At 41.0% G+C, this 25,573-nt stretch overlaps 1 protein-coding gene across 14 annotated transcripts in view; it reads left to right on the top strand.

The window, feature by feature from the left end:
* The first annotated feature begins 1,617 nt into the window (after positions 1 to 1,617).
* The window catches only part of ZNF516 (zinc finger protein 516), a 158,170-nt gene continuing 134,214 nt past the window's right edge, over positions 1,618 to 25,573 (top strand). For 7 of the 14 annotated variants that reach the window (XR_014790192.1, XR_014790191.1, XM_084850023.1 and 4 more), the window contains exon 1: positions 5,644 to 6,923. The gene's annotated coding sequence lies outside the window, so the exon portion shown is untranslated. Of the gene's footprint in view, positions 1,742 to 5,643 lie in introns of those variants that run through there. The other 7 variants (XM_084850027.1, XM_084850026.1, XM_084850025.1 and 4 more) reach the window with 4 other exon arrangements.

Raw genomic sequence — 25,573 nt, 5'->3', positions numbered from 1 at the left:
ATATTTGGAATGATTAAAGTGAACTTAATGAGCTTTAGAAAAAACACAGGAAAATATGATGTGAACTTTGAAAGTTATATTTTTATAAAGGTATATGACAGATGGATTTGTTCAGAGAGGTTTTAGCTCTTTCCACTGTTTTGGAGTGTTGTCCTCTTCTTAAAACGGCTAGTAAAATGGAGAAAGGGCAGAGGTAGGCAACTAAAGTTATTATGAATTTGCTACATGGATTCCACTTGTATTTAGGAAATTCTATCCAAATTCCATCCAAAACAGGCACTCTTCTTCTTCTTCTTCTTCTTCTTCTTCTTCTTCTTCTTCTTCTTCCTCCTCCTCCTCCTACTACTACTACTAGTACATCATTTATATCCTGCCTTTTTTTCCTCTTGCAAGGAACCCAAGATAATTTACATGGTCCTCCTTCTCTCCATTTTATCCTGACAACAACCATGCAAGGTAGATTAGGCTGAGAGTCAGTGACTGGCCCAAAGTCATCCAGTGAGCTTCATGGCTGAGAAAAGACTAGAACCAGGATCTCTCAAGTCCCAGTCCAACACTCTAACCAGTACACAACACTAGCTTGCATAGAGGGTTTTTTTGTGGGGTTTTTTGCTCTCTGTATACATACTGTGGACAACTCCAAATCATGCAATCACAGTTTTACTTGAAAGTTCAGATATAAGTAGGATGAGTGTATAGAATTGATAAATGCATGATTATGACAACATACAATATATACCTTTAACAGTGTGTGTTAATATAGATACCAGTAGACTATCACATGAGATGACTGCACACATATTACATGCATGTACACTTGCTAGAAAGCTCTGATTGTACGTATGCACATGTGATCAGATAGATACAGCTACAATTGTCACACACATATGGCAGTCTACACGTTTTGCATGGAGAACAGGAAGGCCTGGCGTGCTATGGTCCATGGGGTCACAAAGAGTCGGACATGACTTAACGACTGAACAACAACAACAATCCTGTACAGAAATTCATAATAAAAGACATTTATAGAAGCCACTTTCATTACTGTGCATTGAAATAATAATAATTATTATAATAGTTATAATAATAATAGGGTGTAAATAGAACAATCCCAAATTACAACACTTTCTTTATTTAAAAGTTGAGATACTTTTGTGGTGTGTGTGTGTGTGTGTGTGTGTGTATAAAAATATATTGAATATATGTGATAGCTTCCAGTAATTCCATCTATTTAGTCATTTGGCAGAAGCTGAGATGAATAACAGATCTGCTAATGAATCAGTGCTATTAGTGGAATAATTGTTTTTATGTGACTCATTTTTGGCCATCTAGACTTTCCTGCATTATACAAGAACTTTGTGCTGATGAGACAATAGTAGACAGTGTGTGCATTTAATATAGGACAGACCATTCTCCCTGCTGGGGGAAGACATCCACCTATATATTGAAGGAGAAAAGGGGGAAAGGAAAATAAGGGAATGCCCCAGTCGTACTCCAACTCGGGTCTGTGAAAGGATTCCCAGACGGGCCAAAGGGCGATGGAAAGTTTGGAGCTGGCACACCCCTTGCTCGGGGCTTGGCAGAGAGGAGCGTAGAGACGCCCCCTCCCTGCTCGCCAGAGTGGAGCTGGCGCAGTGAATCATGTGCAGTCTTTTCCTTATTGCATTCAGCGCATGGTTTCACCTTCAGGTTCTTGTTTGTCTGTGTCCTTCTAAAATCACATCACCTTAACTGTAGCAAGGTAGGGCATTTGGAAGAGATTTCCAAGGGGCTGATTTCTTTCTCTGGAGGTGTTGGGGAAGGAGATGGGAGGGAGATCGGGGAAGAAATGGGGAGGAGGGGGGGGATGAGAATATTCTTCATACACCCGTGGGAAAAACTTCGCGGCTCCAATTAATAGTTAATCTCACCCAGTAATTGAAGGGGCTTTCTACGGAAACGATCAGTTTGAGGCCGTTTGAAATGAAAAAATAAAAGAGGGATCATTATTTTTGCTCTTGCGGGGCGCTGTGTGAATTGTTGCCGTGTGGATTTCTAGATGATGTGAACCTTTGGGGCATTGTACACTCCGTCGAAGGCGGGGGTGGGAGGCGGAAATCTTGAATGTAATGCCCATCCATTAAGAAAGAAAAAGGGAGCAAATGGCTTGTCTTCCAAATGAAATGCTTTTGGCTGACGGAGGGTAGGTGATAGTTCTCCAAGCCCGTCCAGCTCGGGCAGGAGCCACTTAAATTATTAAGGGTGTTTTGCGGATTGTATTGATTGAATGCTGAGAGCGAAAGTGTCTCTCTCCTCCTCCCCCACCACCACTTTTTTTTGGTGGTCATTCTACCATCCGCTGAATTAAAGGGCATGGATGGTTTTAAGAAAGTTGGGGGCTGTAAATGCTAAACATTATTCGCTTAAGGGTGATAGAACGGGAGCCCTTGAAAGGCCATAATCGTGGATGAGTCCTGCTCATTTGATGTGTCTTGAATGTATACACTGGGGGGGGGGGGGGAGAGGGAATGGGAAAGAGAAAGCGAGAGCGAGAGAGGAGTGCCTAGTGGGGGAAAAAAGAAGAGAAATAATGCAGACATTTTGTCCTATGAAACCCTCCTCCTCTTCTGCCCCTCCCAACTCCACCCAGAATCAGCATAATAGTTGCAACCGTCATTTGAATTAAGCTGTTTCGACAAGTTGAAGAAACTTTAGACGGAATCAGGCAGAGTTAGTTGTAAGAGCTCTCGGGGCGGAAGAGTATTTTCAAACGCTCTCGCGTGTAAGGTGACGACGCGGGGATGTTTCACTTTGTGGTGGTGGTGGTGGTGGTGGTGGTCGTTCGCGCATCGGTTGACCTCCCCAGCCGAATGCTCCAATAAAGCCTGCCCCCTTTCCCGCGGCAAATGTCTCGGGCTAGAAACGTTAGCGCTTTGGGAGCGGTGATCAAACTCGTAGCAGTAGACAAGCGCGTTCAAGGGAATGGGCAGTGTGTGTGAGAGTGTGCGCGCGCGCGCTCTGGGTGAGTGTGTATCCATATCTTATTCATTCCATTAAGCAGAGAGAGATTTGAAAAACCTCGATATAGAAAGACATATGTGTTGTTGCCTGTACACGCCTTTTGGAAACCTATTAATTCTAGGCCTTTATTTAATCCAGATGTACCCTTCTGTCCCCACCTCCCTCAATCCACATGTACTACTTTATTGGTGGTTTCCATTTGTGCGTGTGTATAAAAGGAGATTGGTGTAACCTGTGGAATTCGAAATGCAAATTAAAAAGCCTGTGGGAGTTGAGGCAGAACAAATCAGCATTTATAAAGTGGGGGAAAAGATTTAATGTCTTTGAAAGCATTGGGCGGATTCTCTCTCTCCCCCTCCATTAAAAACAACAACACGAAGTATTGAATAGTGACGTCAATTCATCCTTTGTGTGTGTGTGTGTGGTTGTTGTTAATGTCTCAAATACGGGTATGCGAAGTGCTCACAGGAAAACAGATTACAAGATTAACATCTGTTAACATGATCGTTTATCTCCAGCCCAAAATAGGTCAGCCCTTTCTTAAGGAAGCACGATTGCTAGGCACATGATTAAATAATGAAATTAGACTAATGAGTTCATAAATTAGATAGAGTTGGGGGGGTGTTATAATCCAACTGGCTTGCCTTTAAAAATGTACTAAACTCAAGAGTTTGAGAGATCAATGTAAGGTCAAAGCCCTTTTCAACGGAGCGACACAACTCCTTCTCTCACCTAACCTCGACGGTCCCTTCCTCCTCCTCTCAAGCTTTACAGCGAATAGTGTGTTCCAGTCTCCAGTTCGCTTTTCCATCTCCCACTGAAGCAATGCATAAATATTTTCCATCCCCAGTGCTATTGGTTAAGGAGACCAACTCCTTCCATGGAAATGGATGTTTGTTTCCTAAACTCTGGGCTTTTTTTTTTTTTTTTGGTCATTGAGTGACTCAGTGGCAAAGAAGAATGGGACACACCGATGCAAAGTAGCCCTGTTTTTCCTGCCTCTAGCCAAGACTGGCAGTCCAATCCTCCAATCACCAGCTCCTACCGCTTACTGTGTTTGCATTGCAACTCCACAGTACAGCCTCGGAAGAACTGTGCCCTTGTATTTTTCTACATGCATTTGTCTTTGTTGGCATATACGCCAATATCTGGATAGGTAAATGAATACCTCTTCTTCACCCCCACCCTCCATCTGCTGTGAACCAAAATCCAGTCCGTCGGACCAGAAGAACTCTAATCATGAATAGAATTATCATAAGGAGGTGGTTTCAAGTATCAAGTTGAGATCTGCGGAAGGCAAGGAAGGGTACAATCATATATGGGTATATTTTAACGATGTGGCAGACGGGCTTATCTGAGGGGGGAAAAGGTGGCGTGCATCCAAAAATTACATCCATTTCCCCTCCAATAATGTGATTATTTATATCTATTTGAGCCCCTGGTATAAACGGATTTTGGGGAGGGGTTTCAGAATCACATCGAATCACAAGGGGGGGGGGGCTTGAATTCTTTATGGTTTTCGAAGGAGACTGATGTGTACCCCCCACCCCCAGCTTTATTTTCCAGTGCTAAGGCAAACTACTCTTGATTCTTTCTGTATTGGCTATATTTTTAAGTATGAACACATTTTTTTTAAAAAAAGTTCACTTTAGCAAATGTCAGACCTCACTGTCCTGGCACAACAGAAGAACTGTTGGTCACCATACTCCATGAATGCTATGAATAATGGTCATTTCTACACCACACAATAAGCACATTCACTAAATGAATAGCTGTAATGGCCCCTGCCTATCATGGATCCTGTCCTGTTTAGTACTTAAATTCTTCGCTTTGTGATTCCGTATGTTTGTCCCTAATATTGATATTATAACTGATTCTGGTTTTGTTTCAGGAACATAAACTGCCTGTTAGCATATTGATTGTTTGGGGCAATTAAGATTTCACTGTTTTCAAGGATAAATTGTTGATTTCTTGGATACTTTCATCTTGTAAATTTGGATGAAGGGGTGGGATGGACATTTAAAGGACTAAATGCAACCTTTTGTGTAGAAGCCAACTGCCCACTTCACTCTGAAGATGGTCAGAACTATTTCTTGTTACAAAGAAACTCGAGCATGTTCAAAGAGAGTCTTTATGCTTTGGCCTTGTGCCACATACTTTATTTCATAGCTGCTGCGCTAAATGAGTTAACTACCAAAGAGTTTTTCATTAACTCACTTGGCAGCCATATATTTAACTTTTTGAAAGAGCATAACTTAAAAGGGGGCAGAACGCCACAGTAGGAACATTTCACTATTCTGTTACACAGTTTTAGAGCCAGATTGTTTTTTACCTGTTTCCTACCCCTCTTCTCCATCCCAGCCTGGGGCAAATATGTGTGTGTTTGCAGGTGGAGGGAGTTGTCTATCAATATTTCAGCAGCTTGCTGCCATAGGCAAGCAGAAATTGAATATAGTAATAGTACTATGCCTTGAACTTCAGTGGCACTGGGCCCCTGTATTTTATTAGTGCTGGGTTGCACTTATTGTTAGACATTATGGTGTAAAAAAGATCACTGTTAATATTACAGAACAGCTCATGGCAGCCTTTTGAAGCCATATGGTATTTGCATGGGTGGTGTTTTCACCAGCAGCAGAATCCTATGTACATTTACTTGGACATAAGTTAAGGATACAGTCCTATGTTCTTGGGAGAAAGTCCTGCTGAAATCAGTGGGATTTACTTCTGAGTAAATAACCATGGGAAATCCGTCCACATGAGCACATTCGCATTTCCCACATCTGTGATACAAAAGGAAAAGCCACGCTGGCTGGAATGTACATTCAATTTTAAAATATCTCTCTTCTGCCTTTTGTCTTGCATGCACACAGGTAGTGCTAGAAAGGTTCAAAGGTGCATTTACAGTCCAATCATATCCATGTTTACTCAGAAGTAAACCGCTTTTTAGCCCAAAGGGACCTAATTTCCAAATACGTGTGTATCGAATTGGAAGTTTAAAGCATTGTCTAAAACATGGTTACTCAGAAGTAAGCCCTACTGAGTTCAAGGGGACTTACTTCCAGGTCAGTGTGCATAGGGTTGAAGACCCTTAATTCAGTGGCGCCTACCACCGATAGAAACGTCTAGGATTTCACTGTCACCTAGTATTATTTCTGAGAACTACAAGCAGCCTCATGTGTGGGAATGCCCTTAGACCACAGTAGCGCCTGTACCGGCAAACGCTGTGGCGCTAGCATCGCAACTGTGGTGTTTGGAGCGCCACTGTAGTAGCATGGGATCAGTCGTGCCATTGTGATACCCACTGCGGCAGGGTCAGGTTTTACTGTATGCCAGGGCTGCGATTAACCATCCCAGGAGAAGTCAAAAAAGAATCGGCATAATAAAGTGGAACGATGTTTACGGAAGACATATTTTGAGTTGGATTTGCAGCTGCAAGTGAGTTCGGGAAGAGGGGAGGGGATCGTACCTGTGAGGGAAGAGGGCCAAACCTCTGTTTTCTCCCCCCGCCCCCCGCCGCTTGTTGCTGTGCGTTAGTCCTGAGGAGGGAGGAGACAGCAGCGAGGCGAAGAAGGGCGGAGTTTCGCTCTGGCAGGCGGCTCTCACTCTCAGTTGTTTTCTCCTTCTTTTCATGTAGCCAGAAACGTCACACAGCCATGTAACTGTAATACAAGAAGTGAAAGAGAGGCAGAGTGAACAGGCAAGGCTCAACTTCTAACCCTTAACAAAGGCAAAAAGGATTTCTCAAGGCACTGCCCAAAAGAGAAAAGGGGGAAAGCGGGGGGGGGGGGCGGAGGCTACAGCCTGTGATAATCAGGCGAGGCTCAATTTCTGGAGGAGGAGGAGGAGGAGAAGCTCAGGAGGTTATAGCGCTGCCCTATTGGATTATGTGGGGCTCTGGCTGGCGGAGCACACTGGCTCGGAAGGTAATTGCTTTCTATTTTCAACTTCAGTTTGTTATTGTTGAAAGGAAGGGAGTGTTGCAAGGCGTGGCGAGCCCAGCAATCATTGCATAAGTCTTTAAAAAAAGCATTAGGTGCAATAGATTGAGGGGAAAGAGAAATATGTATGATGCATCTCTATCTCTCTAGATAGAGATATTCCCCGAACTGTGTGGGGGACCTCGACCCCTCGGCGCAACTGGAAAGCTTTTCTTGGAAAAAGAGGGTGCACTGGAAGGGGGTTAAAGGAGAAGATCATCTCTCGAGTGTGGAAGAGATGAAACTTTAGTAGAAACCCAGATGTATTTCTTGGGTGTGAGATTAATGCAGCTCAGTTCTGCATAACAAAGGGACAAGGATGGAACCTGAATTCCAGTTCTCATATAATCTCGCCTTCTTCTGGGCTTTCCTTGAAGCCGCCCCCCCCCCCCCCGTGTATTGGCCCGAATTTCAATTAGTGCAACTTTGAATTGGAGGGTGGGGGGGAATTAATGTCATGCTGTATCTTAATCATTGGGGAGGAAGGTTTTTGAACAGAGTGCTTTCCAGAGTTCTCTGAACCTTAAAAACTTAAAAGAGTTTAAAAGTTGAAACCAAGGCCTTATATTGTTTTAGCAGCTTTTCTCTGCTGTGTGTTCAGCAGCTGAATTTAAAGGTGAAACAAATCCCACCAAAATGTTTTCACAAGCTATCAAGTCTCATATATGCAGCTCAGTCCTCAGAGTGATGTCACTCTGAAATATAAATATTTTAGCAACTATGTGAATATTATTTTTCGTGTGTGTGTATAGGGGAGAAGGGAATCCTGTTTTGCAAGGTTTGCTTCCTTTTTCTGTCAATATGACATTTAATTGTATCCTATCAAAAACTGAGCAATGTCATGTTGCTACTTGCATATATATAATTGAATGCTCTCTATCAGATTGGTAGGGGAGGGAATGGAGTTTATGTACAGGTTTTCAGAACTGGAGACTGGGGTTGCATAGGAACACTTGTGGTGTGATTAGTATTACAGCTCAGCTACTCAAGGAGACATCTTTAGTTTCACAAGAGTAACTGGCATAGCCATCTTGAGTAAGCTCTGAGTAATAAAGTCATCTTCAATTCTGTTTGTTCTACTTTGAGTTATTCGTATTAGGCATATCTTTATTTAGGCCTTAGACAATATAGAAGATGTACAGAGTAACCATCTCATTTATATGCAGGGCCTTAATCCTTGAAAGCCTCCATGGTTAGTTATTCTGGATGGTATTCTGTACCAATAGGGTTTAAAAAAATACTCAAACTTTTAAGGACCTTATTATATTCTATTTAAGGCATGCATCTCAAGGGTGTTTAAATAAAATCTTAAATGTAAAATTGATGACAAACTGAACATAAATGTGTTCTTAAAGGCCTCTCTGGTTCACTCAAAATTAAGAATGTAAGAAAAGCCCTGCTGGATCAAATCAAAGGTCTGTCTAGTCCAGCATCCTGTTTCCCACGGTGGCCAGCCAGATGCCTCTGAGTAACCCACAAGGAGGGTCACAGCAGCTGGCCCTGCTGTTCATTTCCACAACTGGTATTAATTATCCTGTGGTATACTGCATTTGAACAGGGAGGTTCTATAGAACCATAACAGGAAATAGCTTTTGACAGACCTATCTTCCATAAATTTGCCTAAACCTCTTTCAAGGGTGTAATCCTATGTATGTTTAGACAGAAAGAAGTCCTACAACTCCCAGCATTCCGCAGCCAGCCATTAATAAATTCTGCACTGTGAATTGTCAATCAAGATATATTTTATATTTCCAGAAAAGTGGCAATCATTAAAAAAATTGGCATGGTTTATTTTCTATGTGTATTAAGTGAGTACAACCTTTTACATTATATCACATTTTGTATCTTTGGCTTATTGGAAATGTTCTTCATTTAAAAAAAAAATCCGATATAACAGTTTCTATCACTGTCATATCCTAGCAGCATAACTAGGTTGCAGTATCAGGTGCAGCTTTTATAGGGGTGCCCAATGGGTCACCACGATCGTGGAATGTCTGTATAATTATTAACATGACTTAAAACTGAAAAACACGTAATTCACATGTTTCAGGGGCAGACGAAAAGCTGGAGATCAGCTTCTTGGGAGGCTTAGTAAAACAGGCAGGGTAGCTGCCTCATAGTTTCTCATTGTCTCTGTGCCTACTGCTTAACACAGTGGGCCTTGCTTCTGGGTGAATAAAACATAGGATTGGGCAGCGTGCAAAGTCACGGCATCATCCTAAGCATGTTTATTCAGATGTAGGTCTTAATGAGATAAACTTACTCCCTAGCAGAGCCTTCCCCAGCCTGGCGCCCTCCAGATGTTTTGGACCACAATCCCCACAACTCCCAGCCATTGCCTCGGGGTGGGAATTGTAGTCCAACACATCTGGGGGCCACCAGACTGGGGAAAGCTGCCCTAGTAAGTGTGTTAGGGTTATAGCCTCAACAATACTGCTGATGAGGGAGAAGAGTATCAGAGATATATTCTTTAGCTGCTAATCTGGATTGGACTGCAGCAAGTATTCCCCCACAACACACACACACACACACACACACTACAGTATTCTACTAGTGAAGCCTCTGGAGTCACTGCAGAGCTGCAAGTAGCAGCAGCAGCAACAGCAGCCCCCCCCCCCCCCGTAAGCATTAAGAACTTGAGGGTTCCTGCAGCACTTCCAATATGAGTCAGTCTAGGAGTAACAACATTTTTTTATGTTGCCTTAATTACCTATTGCATGTAATGATAATACTGATGTCACAGAAAGAATCTCGATCTGCCTGGGGAGGTAAGGGATCTTGGTGGAGTTTGGGAATATAAGGAAGGGAGAAGATGGAGAATGTAAGCCTGCGCCAGGCACAACCGCCCCTAGATATGGCCCTGCTGTTGCTAGATGTTGAGTCAGGTTTCTAGTCAGGTACTGTGGAGGTTGCAGTGACATTTTACCTGCCAACCTATGTGTCATTGAATAACATCTCATTTAAAAAAAGAAAAGAAACCCAGCTACATCATGCGCTGCTGTCAGTAAAATTTAAGATTGATTATTAGTATCAAATCATTAAAAGAACAGATAAAAACAACTGTGTCATCATTCTAAATCTTTGCTTGTCTTGCTGACTTGAACTTTCCACTTTAAATTACATCCTAAGATATAATTTGTATGTATGTATGTATATATTTATTTATTTGATTTACTCAATTTATATCCCACACTTAAAACAAATCAGACTTACCAGGATGGCTAATAATATTAACACATAAAAGCATAAATTAAGGAGAAGTTTAACAAGCTGCGTGATGCTAGTATCCCCTCATTCCGCCCCCCTTTGTGAGATATGAAGGATGTGTACTTGACATTGGAGAAGGTATGAGCTTGTAACCAGGTGCACAAACTCCTTGTTTAGCCCTTCTATAGTTTGCTTGGATTGGGCTATATACAGATTTGCTTGGATTGGGCTATATACATATATATACTACAGTGCTAGTCCTCTGCCACACTGTCCAGTCAAGTGTAATAATGCAAAAGACTTCAGGGCTGTGTACCCTTAGCTTTCCACATGTATACCATGCATGTGGAACTGGCAGTGGGAGCTATCTGGTCCGCTGCAATGACCACTCTCTGACCACACCTCCTGGCATCTGCACATTCAGTGGAACATCAGAAAGCAGAATTTATACATGTATGCACATACTGCTGTAAGCACATAGGCTCCCCTTTTGCACATAAGCTCCCATTTCTGACATTCCCATGAATATCCAGACATTGGGCCTGCTTGGATGTAATGAAGGATGAGCAGGAACATGTCCTCTGGCTATCCACTGTCCAGCCCTGCCCTCCAATGACCCTGTATGGATGTGATGGTGGTGCCTGGTGACAATTTGTGGGTTAATTGACCCACAACTTTCAGGTGCTTCTGGTTTCCTGGAACAACAAACCCATGGTTTGTTCTTGGGTTTGTTCAACCCATGAACAACTCTAATTGCCCCCGTTTGGACATCATGAAAGCAACCTACAAATGTCGCAGTTGTAGGTTGTTTCAGGAAATGGGAAGCAGCTCGGGCACAGTGCACATCCTTGCAATTCATGGGTTAATTAACCCATGAATTGCCACCAGACGCTGCCGTTACATCTGAACATGATCATTGGGCAGGGGGTGGCCTGAGGACACGGTCCTGCTCATCCTTCTATGCATATGGTATTGGAATGCTAATGGAGGGCTAAAGAGTAAACTGTAGAGGACTTGATGTGGGGAAAGTACTCTGAGATGTTTCAGAATACAAACCATCTTAGGGCGCAATCCTATGCATGTTTAGACAGAGAAAAGGCCTACAACTTCCAGTATGCCCAAATCCATAGGATTGCGCCCTTAAGGTATTTTGTCTGGAAGTGAAGTCTGGGAATTTGCCCAGCTTATTGCTTTTATAACATGGCAGCAAGGGCTTTGTACAATGCAGCCTCTGGTTCTTTTTGCCCCTGATTCTTTCATCAAGTAAAATAATGAAGATACAAACTTGTAACTAACTTGTAACAAAATAACATGTGAAAAGAAAATTCTTCAGAAGCTTATTTCAGTTCATGCAAAGCTTTAGAAAGCATTTTCTGAAGTTCAAGAAGCTCAAAGTGAAAGTTTAGAATCAGAAGTATGGAACTTTTAGACACTGAATCTATTCAGGCGATCCTCCAAATCAATTAAAGAGTATCAGTAGATTTGAAAATATAATAACATTGAATTATTTGATAGTATTTTATCATCTTACATAGCAAAGTGTGTAGTGTATGTGTTAGTGTGTATGTTTATATAATGTACCCCCCTTCTCTCCCCCATCTCAATTCTGTCCTTTACTTTCTGGTTTAAGCAACCTATAGTTTGGCATGAAATCAGAATTGGAGAAATCATGGTTTATGCTAGACATAACTTACCCAATTTGGACTTCACAACAAACCATAGTTTTCTCAAACCAGGAACTGAGTAAGAGTATTTGAACAAGTGAGTGTAGACAACAGTGTGTGAGCCTGGTTACTAGGCTCACACACCAAAGCTTACTAGGAGAGTACAGGATAGAAATAAAATAAAATAAATAGGGTTTAGGATAACTAATTGGCCCGGTTAAAACATAACACGAAACCATAGCTTGTGCTAGCCATAGTTAAAACATGGTTTTGTGCTATCATGGTGAGCTAGCACAAACCATAACTTGTGCTATCTCTGCATGGTTTGAGCTTTCAGACGTTCAACAGACAATCCCTGGTTTAGAGTTGCTTGTTTGCTCCCCCCCCCATCAATTTGGTCATCACTTAACTTTATATGTTCATTCCCATTTCTGTGGTGCACCAGCCTCTTGAGACGGAGCGGTGGTCCTATTTGTGGTTTGTCAGTGGTCTGTAAATTCAGACATAACAGGAAATTACAATTAGCAGAGACTATGGTTTGTGAACCAGCTTCAAACGTAGTTACCAATTAGCTCCCAGAATCACCCATGCTTTGTGGGTAGGCTTGGGTACAAACCATTAAAACAAGCCATAGTTTAGCTAAGCAAGCCATGCTTCCACTTATGTCTGAATCCAGCCATTTTTTGTCTATTATTACATGTTGCTGGGTATGGTTTATGATACCTTTATGTTCTTTACCTTGAATGTGAGTCTATTTTTGCTGAATTAAAAATTATTGGTAAAGAACTTGATCCGAAGGGGCAACCCTTCAGTTAACTTGGCATTTCCTTTTAAAAATTTGATTCCAGCTATCATGGAAGGACCCCTTCAGTCCTGTTCAGGTGCCCAGTAATGAACATGTGAAGCAGCTTCCAAGAACACACTGGCTAGCCCCACCCCCAAGATGCTAACACTGGCAGTGGCCATGTCCTCTGGACATCACATTATTGGCATATGTTTGGAGCCCCCTCGCCACCGGATGTATATGCTTTGGGCTCCCACAATGAATTAATCAGAGGGGTCCACATGTGCATAGATCTACACATTTATAGCCTCCTTCAGACTGATACTGATCATGCGTCAGTGTCTGAGGATCTGGCTTGCCGGTGCATTCTTGGAAGTGTCTTCATACATTCAGTACCCACAGATACCAAACAACCAAAGAAAGCTTTTAAAGAGTTAATACTTATACACTTAGGAGTACTGTCTTACATTATTGTGTGAAACCACCTGTTGTGCTTAGGGAAACTAGGGTTTCATCCCATTCACTGTTTTGAAGGGAACCCCTTGCTGAACATTTGACATGCAATGTGCCAGTTATTGCAGGATCGGGCACCTCTTGAAACATAATGCTCAGTGGGAAAAGAGAATTCATGGCGTTGAGCTGTATTAGTCTTAACTCTAACACAAGGAGCTGAATTAGCATCCAGCATGAAAGCATTTAATATGTGAATTATTCTTGTACTTGAAAGTATATTTACGTGCTTCTACTATGGAATTAATTACCAGGAAAATAATTAATATTATTATTGAGGTTCTAGTGGTACTTGTCAAAAAGCTTGAACGCATTTTATGGCAGAAGTGCAATGCATTTTGATATCATTCCATGTGTGCATTTTCACTTAAATGGGAGCCTGGAAAAGAGTAACGTATTGAATCCATTATAAGAGCTATTAACCCCTTTTATTGTAATGTATTGTTTCTAAGTGTGGACTAACTAAGGACCAGTTCTTGTATTCTGAAAGATGGTGCATTTGTACACCCATGTTGTGTCTGAAGATTCATGTTCAATTAATGTGTAAGAATTAAAAGAAAGAGGTCACAGGATTTGTGTTAGAAAGATGCCCTAGTTATTTTTCAAAACTAGACATATTTTCCTCCAAAGACAGATTGGATCTTCGGAGTTGTGGTCCAAATAGTGAGAAAGTAGGGCCCTACTGCTGTAAACTCTCAAATGCCAGTCAAATCTATGGAAGTAGTGCAGTGACCTTTTTGCCTGGAGAGGGTGGAGCCGTGTTCTGCTTAGGTCATTATGCTTAGGTCACCTTAATCTCTTTTTGAACACTGATAGCTGAAGAACTGCAATCTTAGTTTCACATTAGTGAAAGAAAATGTTCAACTGTGTTGGAAAATTAATGACCGGATAGCAAAACTGAGCCGAAAGGCCCATTTATTTGAGTCGACATCTTCAGTATAAATATTTGTACCTTCCAGCAACATTCCTTTTTCAAAGCAGACATCTTTCATATTGTAAATGTTTATACTTTTTCAGTTTTAGGTTAAAGCTGTTATGACTCATTTAGGGCAAAATTCTGATCTCTACTTCGTTGGTGTAATAATCTTGGTTACTCTATTGGCATGCCAGTTTTGCATTAGTGCAAAGATAATGGCCTAGTTCACACATAATGCTAATCCACAGTATGGGTTGTTGAATTCTGGATTGTCATGATGTGGCCGTACTATCAAACCATGGTTTGTTAATCATGAACAACCCAGAAAGAGAACCTTGTTGTTGGGTTGTGAACTCTTGGTTGTTTAAATCATGCATTGTCATTATGTGTGAACCCAGAACCATGAGTTCTTCACATTTTTTTTGCCAGGCTACGGAGCTGGGGGGCAAGAGCGGTAAAAACCCCAGCCACTCTGCATGCCAGTAATCACAAAATCCATTTGCGATACAGGGAGGAAACAGGTGAAGGAGGAGGGAAACAAACAATTCAGGGATTGAGAAGACAAACCACAGTTTATTTGATCATCTGCCATACGAACCCTGGGTAGGCCAAAAAACCATGGGATAAATAAACCATGGGTTAGTGTTATGTGTGAACCAGACCAATATGTTTACAATGCATACTGTGGTAGAAGTAAGAGCACTGAGCATGATGGCACCTACTTCAGAGTAAATGTGTATGTTTGGGCTGTAAGTCTTCTTTTTATTCTTAACTCTCACATTTTGCATGATTATTATTTTAAAACTAAAAATTACTTAATTGGGAATCATTGCAGTTGGCATAGTTTCACAAAGTGAAACGTTAAATGATCTGAGTAAATTATTTTTATGTAGTTAACACTGCTGTAACTTTTGTTAGTGTCGTCTTAGTGAAAGGGGTATACTTCATTGGGTATTTGACATCTAGCAAGTGTGCTGTCTCATAGTTCACTGAACCTGACTTCCTGTTTCAAGCTCGGTAGTCTTTTGGGAGGTGGGGCCTGGTATAATAGTTATTCTACACATATCATTGCTTAGTTCTGACTACATATCTGTTGCTTTTTATTGTATGCTTTTAGTTGGAGATCAATAGAGCTACATCAGGCCTGATTACATTCCTGCAGTTGCTAGTTTATCCTTACATTCTTGAAGTTTGATTACAGCAACAGTTGTTTATTCCAACCATGCTGAGATATGTTCATGTGTTCTGAGACGTGCTTAGTACAAGGACAGAAAAAAAGCCAATCTGTTTAGTAGCTGCCAAATCACTTATTACCCAATAGGTTTGTACCAGTAATGTTTTGTTCTATGTGATTTGTGGATTTACTGTTTCTTAGCTATGAGGTAATGGCTTGAATATTAAGTTTTGCAAGTTAGCTTTATTTCTAGCCTAGCTTAGCCAGTCAGTGCCAAAGGGCTGTCTTCTAAAAGTGCAATACAATCTCGGTTGCTTTCAGACAAGGCTTTTGTGTGAATGGGGAAGGGTGGAAGGGGAAATATTTTTATTGGTTTATCAGCTGTGTCACAACAACATCAGTACCAACACTAAAACATAATAAACATAACTAAAAGAAGGAAATAAATAAACAGTATCATTGTATGAATGTGTTACATTTTGTTGCTTGATAGTTTATGTCCTCAGAAAGTTTTGATATGAACATGTTAAGATTTCTATTCTGTAATTGTCCTGCCTCATTCGTGGAGTTTTATTGGGGGGGGTGTGTGTCTAGATGACATTTTACATTTGTAACGCTCCGGTGTTTTTCCACCGCTTCTTTCATCTTTTTTGTTACCTTCTGATTTATAGTGTTAGGAGTCCTCTGTCTGGAAGCACCATAAGGTGCAAAAGACATACACTTAGAACTAAAGAATTATGTGCCCTGGAATTTGTTTTGAGTACCAGAATTAAACAGAAATCTGTCCTTCCACACAAAAATCTAATACCGGTTACCTCTTCCCTCCTGCTAGTTTTCTCCGTTTCAGCAGTATAATTTAGGGTTCAGGAAAGTCATTTTGTTGCTGCTACTATTAAACAATTGGGAGTAAGCAATATTTGGTAATCAACTGCAAATCTTCCAGAGGTCCCAGTCTATTTTCTGCCCACCTCTGTGGTAGACTCTCTAAAGGTTTACAATAGAGATTATTCCCTTTCCCCCTTTGAAAAATGTACAATCTCTGAAAAGACAGGACTTACACAGGAGAGAGAGATCTCTTCATAGGATGTTCTTAAACATATTTTCTCCAATCCATTGTTACTTCAGATGTTCAGGACCTTCAATATGCACCTGTAGCTCTGCAAATTCAGGGGCTTTGCATGAACAATAGAAAAATATCCATGCATGTAGAGAGTACCTGTTGTCATAAAAGCCCTTTCCCCAACTTGGTACACTCCATAACTCCCATCAAGCATGGCCAATGCTAAACGCAATGATATGGGAGACGGTGGGAGATGATGGACTATCCACCATCTTCCTTCTCCCCAATGCTTGCTTGCTTACCAAGGAGATGATTCTATGTACCCTCCCTTCTCCTATATGCTGTCAGTTTTATTTGCTCATATGATATGGTCACAAGTCAGTAACACTTAATAAATTCTGTGTTCAGTATTGTTAAAAGAATTACCAAATGAATGAACAGAAGCTTTCACTGTGGTTTCAAAACAACTTGCATTTATTGAAGTTGTTCTTGTTTTTAAAGCTTTTTGCTAACCGTGCATTAAATTACTAATTAAATTTATCCAGAATTACTTCATTCTGGATAAAATTTAAATTAGTATCAAAAATGAGTAGTAGGCATTTGGTCTGTTATTCCCTTACAAATATTTTGATAATTCTACCACTACAGATCAGTGAAAGTTAAAAGGAATTCTGTTAATTTCAGAGGATTTGTTTAGTAATAAAACCAGTGCATAGGAGCAGAATGGAGCATTGTGCATAGCTTTTCATTACTGATATGAAAACAAACTTTAGTGAACGAAGGAAGAAATCTCTCCCTTAGTCTATAAAGCTGCAATCCTATATCCACTGTTCAATGGGAATAAAACCATTGAACTCAAGGGGACTTACTTTTAAGACATGTATAGGATTGTGCTATAAGTGCTCCCTTCTGTGCTGGTGCTGTCAGAGGAAATGTTTTCAAGCACAGTGGTATAATTTTGTGCCTCAAATGTTTAAGTGCAGTTTCCAAATTTTCCTAGCTTTTAATCTTGTTCTCATAGTGAAATGGTAACTACAGAGCTTCTGTAATTGCAACATGCATCTATTTTTAGTAGTTAGACTTATTTAGGATATTTTCTAACAGACAATTTAACAAACCATGGGAATATCTAGAAAAAGGAAATCTTAGAACTTTTAAAATTATATGGTTATTCTGCATCTACTTAATAATATTTAGTTTTGTCATTATAATTCCTAGCTGTTATTATTCTATTGTTGCTTTTATGATGTGGAGCCCAATGATTTTATATGTGTTATTAATGTACTTTAAGGAACAGGGGTACTTTTGTGCATCAAACAGTTCTGAACATCTGAACAACAGTTGCGAAAAGCAGGATATGTGTTAATCTCGTTCTACTGGGTTGGATCCAAATTTAGTGTGTAATCCTATGCATGTTTAGATGAAAAAAATCCTACAACTCACAGCATTCCCAAGCCAGCATGGCTTGTTGAGGAATGCTGGGAGTTGTTGGACTTTTTTTCCCATCTAAACATGCATAGGATTGCACATTTAGGGCCCAGTCTTATCCAGATAGGCGGCCGCCTCTGAACTCAGAGGCAACCGCCTATCCAAAAAAGGGTAGGAGAAGCACTGAGGGGATCATTCCCTCCGCGTTTCTCCTGCCCTGCATTTTTTGCTAGACAGCTAATTGCGGCTGTCTAGCTGCAGGAGGGCTGAGTAGGGGAAGAGGCTGCTGTACGACACATTGGATGTGTCATACAGGCATTTCCGCCCTCCCTGCCCCGGAACGCCCCCAGACATGGCCCTTTTCTGCCACTCTGTGCTCCTCTTGCAAGCTCCTCAAAGGCAGCGCGGATGTGGAGGAAGGTTGAAAGTCGGTTCTCTGAGAATCGACCTCAGAAAACAGATTCCCGGAAGACAGGATATCCTATGGCTGTCTAGCCGCTCTCTAGCGGCCATAGGATTGCTCCCCCCATCATTTCAATGGCTGTACTCTTAAGTATAACTAAGCATGCAATCCTATGCATGTTTAGATGGAAACTCCCAACATTCCTCAACAAGCCATGCTGGCTGAGGAATGCTGAGAGCTGTAGGACTTTTTTTCCATCTAAACATACATAGGCTTGCACACTTAGTTATACTTAGAATACAGCCATTGAAATAGCTTACTTAGGTCCCACTGATTTCAGTGGGTCTATTCTCAGTATTACTGAGTCTGGATCCAAACCCATATGTATAATACATCTTGTAAGGATTTTTGTCCGAATTGATAGAACGAAGGCTAAAAGCCTTCTGTTACCTGTTTCTTGCTGCCTACCCATCTAGCAATCTTGCCACTATCTTTCATCCCCTTAGCTTAACTACCATCAGAGTGTTCTTTTCACTAATTTTTTCCAGTCTTATCCTACACAAATTTTCTTATCCCTATGATATGTCCAAGGTATTAATTCCAGCCAAACTTACAACAGTCCTTTCCATTATAGAAGTTGTACTGTGAACTTTCTGTTAATGTTCATTCCCTAAGCAGTTGGAAAATTTGATAATACTTTGTGATACTGCATCAGCTCGGGCAGTCAGTTTCAGAGGCCGTCATGCAACAAGCGCAATATAATATAGATGATGGAGGTGGATTGTCACTGTTCCCTCACTGTAGGAATTTGCTTTTGTCAGATAAGACTCCTTGATATAGCTGTCCTATAATTATTCTTTTGCTTGGCTCATTTAAAAATATGGTACATAGAGACCATGCCTGTGGCATTAGCTTTCAGGAAGTGTTGAGGCACAGGCTGGTGGATGTTGATTTAGTTGTTTACTCATTGTGATTTATAACCATTGAAGACTTCCAAATTTATTCCTGTGTAAAATATGGCAAGATCAAAGTGGAAATTTTAAAAGCCACATCTATCTTTAGTTCTTTTTGCATTTAACACCCCCTCGCCTGCAACTCCTGAAGAATTTTAAAGGATTCCCCCCTTAGTCTTCCATATGCTAAGATTGTACCTACTCATACTCTGTGAATAAATCTGGGGTTGAAATCAAACATTAGTTCATTTCAGTGTTTCCAAATGTCCTTTTCCAAACTCTAATAAAATCGTGCAATGGATCTGTGGGTTTAACAGGTATCATGTTCCTGGATGAATGAATAAGCACCATTTTATATTTTTACCAGATTTTCTTTTGAGGGGGGCAGGGTTATAATACTTAAAAGTATTCAATACTGGAATATATGTGGCCTCTTTATTTGTATGAATCACTTGCAGAACATGGCATATTTGAGAGCAGTAGCACTAAATGAGTGCTGTCACTAGTTGAAACAAGGCCTGTTTGGGACGCAGGATAGCAGCACTTCCAAAAGTATGTATTTATTTAGAGTATTGATATTCTGCCTTTCCAACAGAATATTGCTCAAGGTGGCTTGAGCAATTAAAAAAAAGAAAAGAAAGAAAATTAATCAAAGTACAAACTAAAAAGCGTTGTTAAAAAATACCCTAAAATTAAAAGCCACAAACCAGAGACATAAGCACCACTAAAAAAACAAAGACAGCACTGTCCATATTTACAAGAAGCAGAAAGTAATATCAGCTGACCAAATGTCAGCCAAATGCCATTAAAAAGGGTGCTGGAAGGTTTTCCTGAGGGGCAGATTTCCAAATCTGGGTGTGGCCACTGAAAAGTCTGTCTTTCATGTTCCTGCCAAAATGATCTAAAATATTGTTTATATATTATTGTAATGACCTTGTGGCAGTTAAATTTTATCCCATTTATGGGACAAAAAAACATGATGCGACAGCCCCTGCAGCATGACGTGGCAGCCCCCGCAGAAAAATTAAGCCACGGTGGGCTGTGATGTTGTGCAAACCAGGCCATTAGGAGCTTTTCCTCTTCTGCAAATTGTTCTTAAGATGCAATAGGATTCAGGGAGAAGGCTACCTGATCACAACGCTGGCCACAACTCTGTATGAAGTCACCTATGGCAGAATCACCTGATGAGATATTAGAGGATTTATTTCAGATGGTTTTTAAATGGTAAATAATATCAAAACTGGGCAGAGTTATGATGGGAGAGATTTGAGCATGTTTTTGGAAAAAGTAACGGCACATCATGATGCACACTGGAATGCATAGCCTTCATTCACACATAATGATAAGCTTACTCTGGCTTACTGTGAACGAGCAGCATGCTCATGCATGGAGCCTATTCACTTCTGCCTTGCTCCTCCCAGCTGCACAAATGGAAGAAAAACCCAAGAATAGGTGTCTTCCTGTCAAATCTGAACCCAAACGTCTGGCTTGCTTCTCCCAAACAAGCTAGGATCACAAACCAGCAACAAACCAGGGAATAATTGCCCTATCTATGTATTTGGGAATATTAACTGGAGCACTAAGAAAGTAGTGCAAATCATACCATCTCAGGATGGCTCAGAAATTACAAAGAACTACTAAGGAAGAATAGCTTGTGCTGCTTTTTGAGCTGCAAGTGTCATATGTTGAGCTCTCATATTACATGAGCAATGCAAAAAAGAGGGATAAAATGTAACAGGGGTAGGCAACCTTTTTGGGCTCATGGGCACACTTGACAGTTTGAGAAACTGTTGGGACACCACCACAAAATGGCTGCCATGGGGGTGTGTGGCTAGTCACAAAGGACAAATAACCTGCCCCAAAGCCTTGACTACAAGATACACATGAAGTTTGAGCCCCATTACATTAAAGAATTCCTTTGAATCAACAGTTTTCAATGACAACAGAAAGCTTCTGCCAAGAGAAGGCAGATTTTTTTCTCTCTCCATCTCATTCTGGTAGACAGCTCATTCCTCCCTGTCACTTTTTCTTTCTCACTCTGAATCACCCATATATACACACTGTTTCTCACCACCAATCACCTCTCTCTCACTCTCTCTCCCTCTCCCTGTCTTTCTCTCACACACAGAGAGAGAGAGAGTATATCAATGCATATATACACATGGCTCTCCCTTCTCACTGCAAGCACATGGAAACCACATTGGAACCCCCCCACTCACCCCCCCCCATTTCTCTGTCTTCTCACACACTTGCAAGCTCACAACCCTCTCCAACACGCCTCACCTCCTGTCCAGGGTTGCTCCAATCTGGCTCCCCCAGCCCATGCTGGCTTCTTCTTGGTGCTGTCCATAATTCCTACCTTCCCGCTAGCTTCCCTGACCACCTCCGAACTGGCTTACCCCTGATTTTCCCAGTTCCCCCTGTATTTTTTAGCCTCCCTCTATTTTCTTTAGCCTCTCCAGTTTACCAGACAGAAGCAACAGAAGTCCCTTTTGCTTTCCCCCTTCTTTTTCTTGATGCCTGGGTGCGCTGCAGAGAAAAACATCAGTCTGTAGTCATCTGCCATCTTCATTCTTAAGAATGTCTCCAAGCCCTGTGGGTGGCGCAGACACATGGGAAGTGGCTGGAGGTCTTCACTTTTCTTTGAAATGATTCCAACTGCCAGTAAGAAAATTTGTGATTTTTTAAAAAGTTAAAAGTGGGAGGAGTAGGACGCCTTGGTAGACACCAAGAAAGTTGTCTGGGGGCACACTGGTGCCCATAGGCACCATGTTGCCTACCAGCGAAATATAAGAATTACCTTCCTGGATCAAATACCCATCTGGTCCAGCATTTTGGACAGCCAGATCTTTCTTGGGAAGCTCAGAATCAGAGCATGGAAGTGAAAGCCACCCCATGTTGTTTATATCCAGCATCTTTTAATCATAGGTACACCTGTTTCTGAGCATGGGTGTTGTATTCTGCTTTCATATCTTCCAAGTGTGATTCACTTATGTATCCAATGTGGGTGGTTTGTAATAATAGCTCAGTTCAGACATGGGAAAGCCATAGTGAGCCTCAGGCTTAAACACTTCCCTCTCCTCCTCCTTTTGTGCTCAAGAAGAAGGAATTGGAGGCATCCACTTCCAGTTTTAAACTAACCACTGTCCCCATGACGTTCACCAAAACTGCTGAATAAGCTAGGATCTTGAACCATGGTTTGATCTTGGTTTGTTGTAATTAACTATAGTTTAAACAAACAACCATAGTTCAAACCTCAGTTCACTGAATTTGAACATCATGAGAAACTGTGGTTAGTTTAAAACTGGAAGTGGACGCTTCTGAATTCCTCTTTTGGCACATGAAAGAGGAGGGCAGTGGGAAATGGGCAAACCTGAGACTTGCTGCTGCTTATTCTTGTAGTGGGAAACCACATCTGATCCAGGCCATTGTCTCGGCCTGTCTTCAGTGATAGACATCATGTGGCCTTAGATTGTATAGCTGTGTAAGCATGCTACTCTAACAAGAAATCTCTCATGTCTGCTCTGAATACCTGCAGTAGTGCAGTATTTTAAAAAGATTTTCCTGTAGGTGTAAGTTTATAGTTTATTTTTGTGTTAGTGAATGGGAGATGATAATTAGATTTGCAGATTCTGTTCAGATGCCATCATTGAGAGAATTCTGTATTTATTCTGCAAACCTCAGTCAGTCACAGTGTCTCTTTGAATTCAGTTGCATGTTTCATACATTCTTTCACCTGACCCCTGGAAAACTGTATGTGTAGTAGCTCTATCCATGGTTGATTAACATCAGTCCCTTGCTGACATCTTAATTAATGGCTGTGCTAATATATTGATAATAAAAGGAGGCATGTGTAGTTGCAGATACCTAGAAAAAGAACTACATAGATGGTATACTAGATTCAGACTGGGCTTGATTCTAGATGAATTTTAATGCTGTGAGTTAATGTCATGATGTGTATTGCATAATTTATATTGTCATTAACAGGGATGTTAGGGAAGTGTTTTCATGCCAGGTTAAGAAAACTGTGCAGTTAACATTAGCAACTGTAGTCAGAAAATGTTTAAACTGGTATTGCTGAAGATGCCAAGGCCAGTGGTATAACAGAATAATTTATGCCTTTTCTTAATGGGGTATGTTTGGAGGAGTTGATAATATGAACACTGCACACAATGTTCCAGTGATTGGCCCAGCATACGGCTTTGATTTGAAATTGTTTTCAGGAGGTTGACTGTCGTGGGAGTGATGGTTCCTGAATTCCTTAAGAGGAGCAAACATTTTGACTGATATTTAAATAAATAAATAAATAAATACTTACCAACAGCCAACAAAACTCACTGATAAACATTGGCTCAAAACATGCAACATTACCGTCTGGGGATGAATGGGTTCATGGTAAGGAAAAAAGAGGTTTCCATAAAAATATGGTGTGTTTTTTTACCATCAGATTGATCGGCAATTTTCTTGGATGCGCATGAGTTATCAGGAAGGCTAGATAAATTCCATGAGAGCTTGCTTTCGCAGCATTTAGATTATGATATAGAATTGATTATAATGCATATATAGCTGAGTGCAGGTTTCTACGGTCTCCATCTTCATGGAGAAAACAATGGGAAAAAGTGGACGAAAAGGTAGTCTTAATTCTACTAAGTTCCTTCCCCTTCCAGTGATCCTAAATCCTTCCTTCAGAACTATTTTTTTTCAGCGAAAATGAATTATACCAATACATTTTTCATAAAAATGTTTAATGTATACTGTATATTTTAATTCCAGAATTTTGGTTTCTATATGGTGTGCTTTTGTTTTAATGGAGCATGTGTGTGTGTGTGTGTGTGTGTGTGTATATATATATATACACACACACACACACACACATATACAGTAAAACATGTTAGAACCTTTTAGAAGATAATACATATCTAGCCATCATGATTTGCAGAGATATCTTTAAAACTATGGTGGCCATTAAAGGCTCAGAAAATATCCAAATTCATTACAGTTTTCAGATTTCATGCTTTCCAAATCCATGTACATTGATAGCACTATATAAATAAACAATGTAAGGATGTTTTGAGCAAGCAATATGAACCCAGTTTCTAGGACAATTACTACAAAATATGTACGTCATGTTCTTGTAACTGAAGATGAAAATTTAGCAGTAACCAGTATGCTCATTATCTATCTCATCTATGCCCTTTGGTGGTAAACATTTCCTTCCCTTTTTCTAAGTGATGGAAAGGAGTCTATATGCTTGCTGAAAATTAGGAAAACTGTTTTAAGAAATAGTCTTGGACTGTGTTATGATATTGGGATATCATGCTATGTTTATTTAGCGTTAGCATTTTTAACAGTAATCTTGTACCGATGGATCATTTTATATATTGGATAGTATCCAATGGAGTCCTTGTGCGGATGGCTCAAGCCCACTGGCCCTGGTGCATGGCCCGTACCGCTGGTGTCCGCAGTGTAGCGTTTCCGGAGGCAAGTGCCGCAATGAGTGGAAATGCTAGTTTCTGAAAGAGGCAGGTCGCTCCCCTTCCAGAAACTAGTGTTTCTGTTTGTTGCTTTCCCCCGGAAGCGCTACATTGTGGCCACCAGTGGTAGGGGCTGTGTGCATGCCACCACTGGCAGGGCTGGCTGTGTGCGCACTGGGGCCAGAGGGCTTGGGGTGCCTGCCCAAGGGCTTAATTGGATACCGTCCTTTTGTGTTTTTCCTATATAGACATTCTAGGCAGCATCCAATCCTGCCTCTGCGCTAATGGAACCCACCACTAGTGCAACAGGAAGTTAGTGCTTCATAAGGCAATTGCAAAGAGCCGCAACACTAATTTCAAAAACAGGATAGGTCAGTGGAACTTGCAGAAGGGAGCTCCGCTGACATATCCTATTCTGGGGATGAATGTTTCCACTTGTCTCCAGGATTGATTTCTGAAGCGGTAGTTCCTGTCGCACTCGTGGTAGGTCCCACAGAACAACGAAAGTAGCAGATGAGCAGTGGCAGTATTGGATACTGCTCTCTATCTCCATGTGCACAAAAATATGCAATGTCTCTTATAAGCACTGTCTCCCCTGAAGTGGGGGTGCTGATGTGTTATTTAAGTGTCAGAACAATGTGCAACTCTTAGTGTGAAAGATGTGCCCCCACATTTTGCATGCTACTCAGAAATCTGAGTGATTTTATTTTACCAAACCTTTGTGTGTCCAATATTATCCATAGCATTCTTTGAATAGCCCTCATGTTGCATTTTTCAAATATCCTGATAAAATGTCCTCAATTCTGTTTTGTGAATTTCTATGTTTATGGCAGTATGGCCCGAGATGACCCTGGGGAACTTAACTGTAAGGCTTTTAAGCTGTAAGCTGGTTGACAAGAAGTGTTTTGAAAGGAATCCAATCCTTGGGAGCTGAAGGAGAAATTAAGTGAAGGGATGTAGCTCAGTGGGGCAGCCCATATTTTGTATGCAGAAAGTCCCAGGTTCAATCCACAGCATTTCCAG

The sequence above is a fragment of the Heloderma suspectum genome, chromosome 4 (genome assembly GCF_057233095.1).
Source record: "Heloderma suspectum isolate Gila_16-S chromosome 4, 16-S_ref, whole genome shotgun sequence".
Lineage (NCBI taxonomy): Eukaryota > Metazoa > Chordata > Lepidosauria > Squamata > Helodermatidae > Heloderma > Heloderma suspectum.
This window is presented reverse-complemented; position numbering and strand designations above follow the sequence as displayed.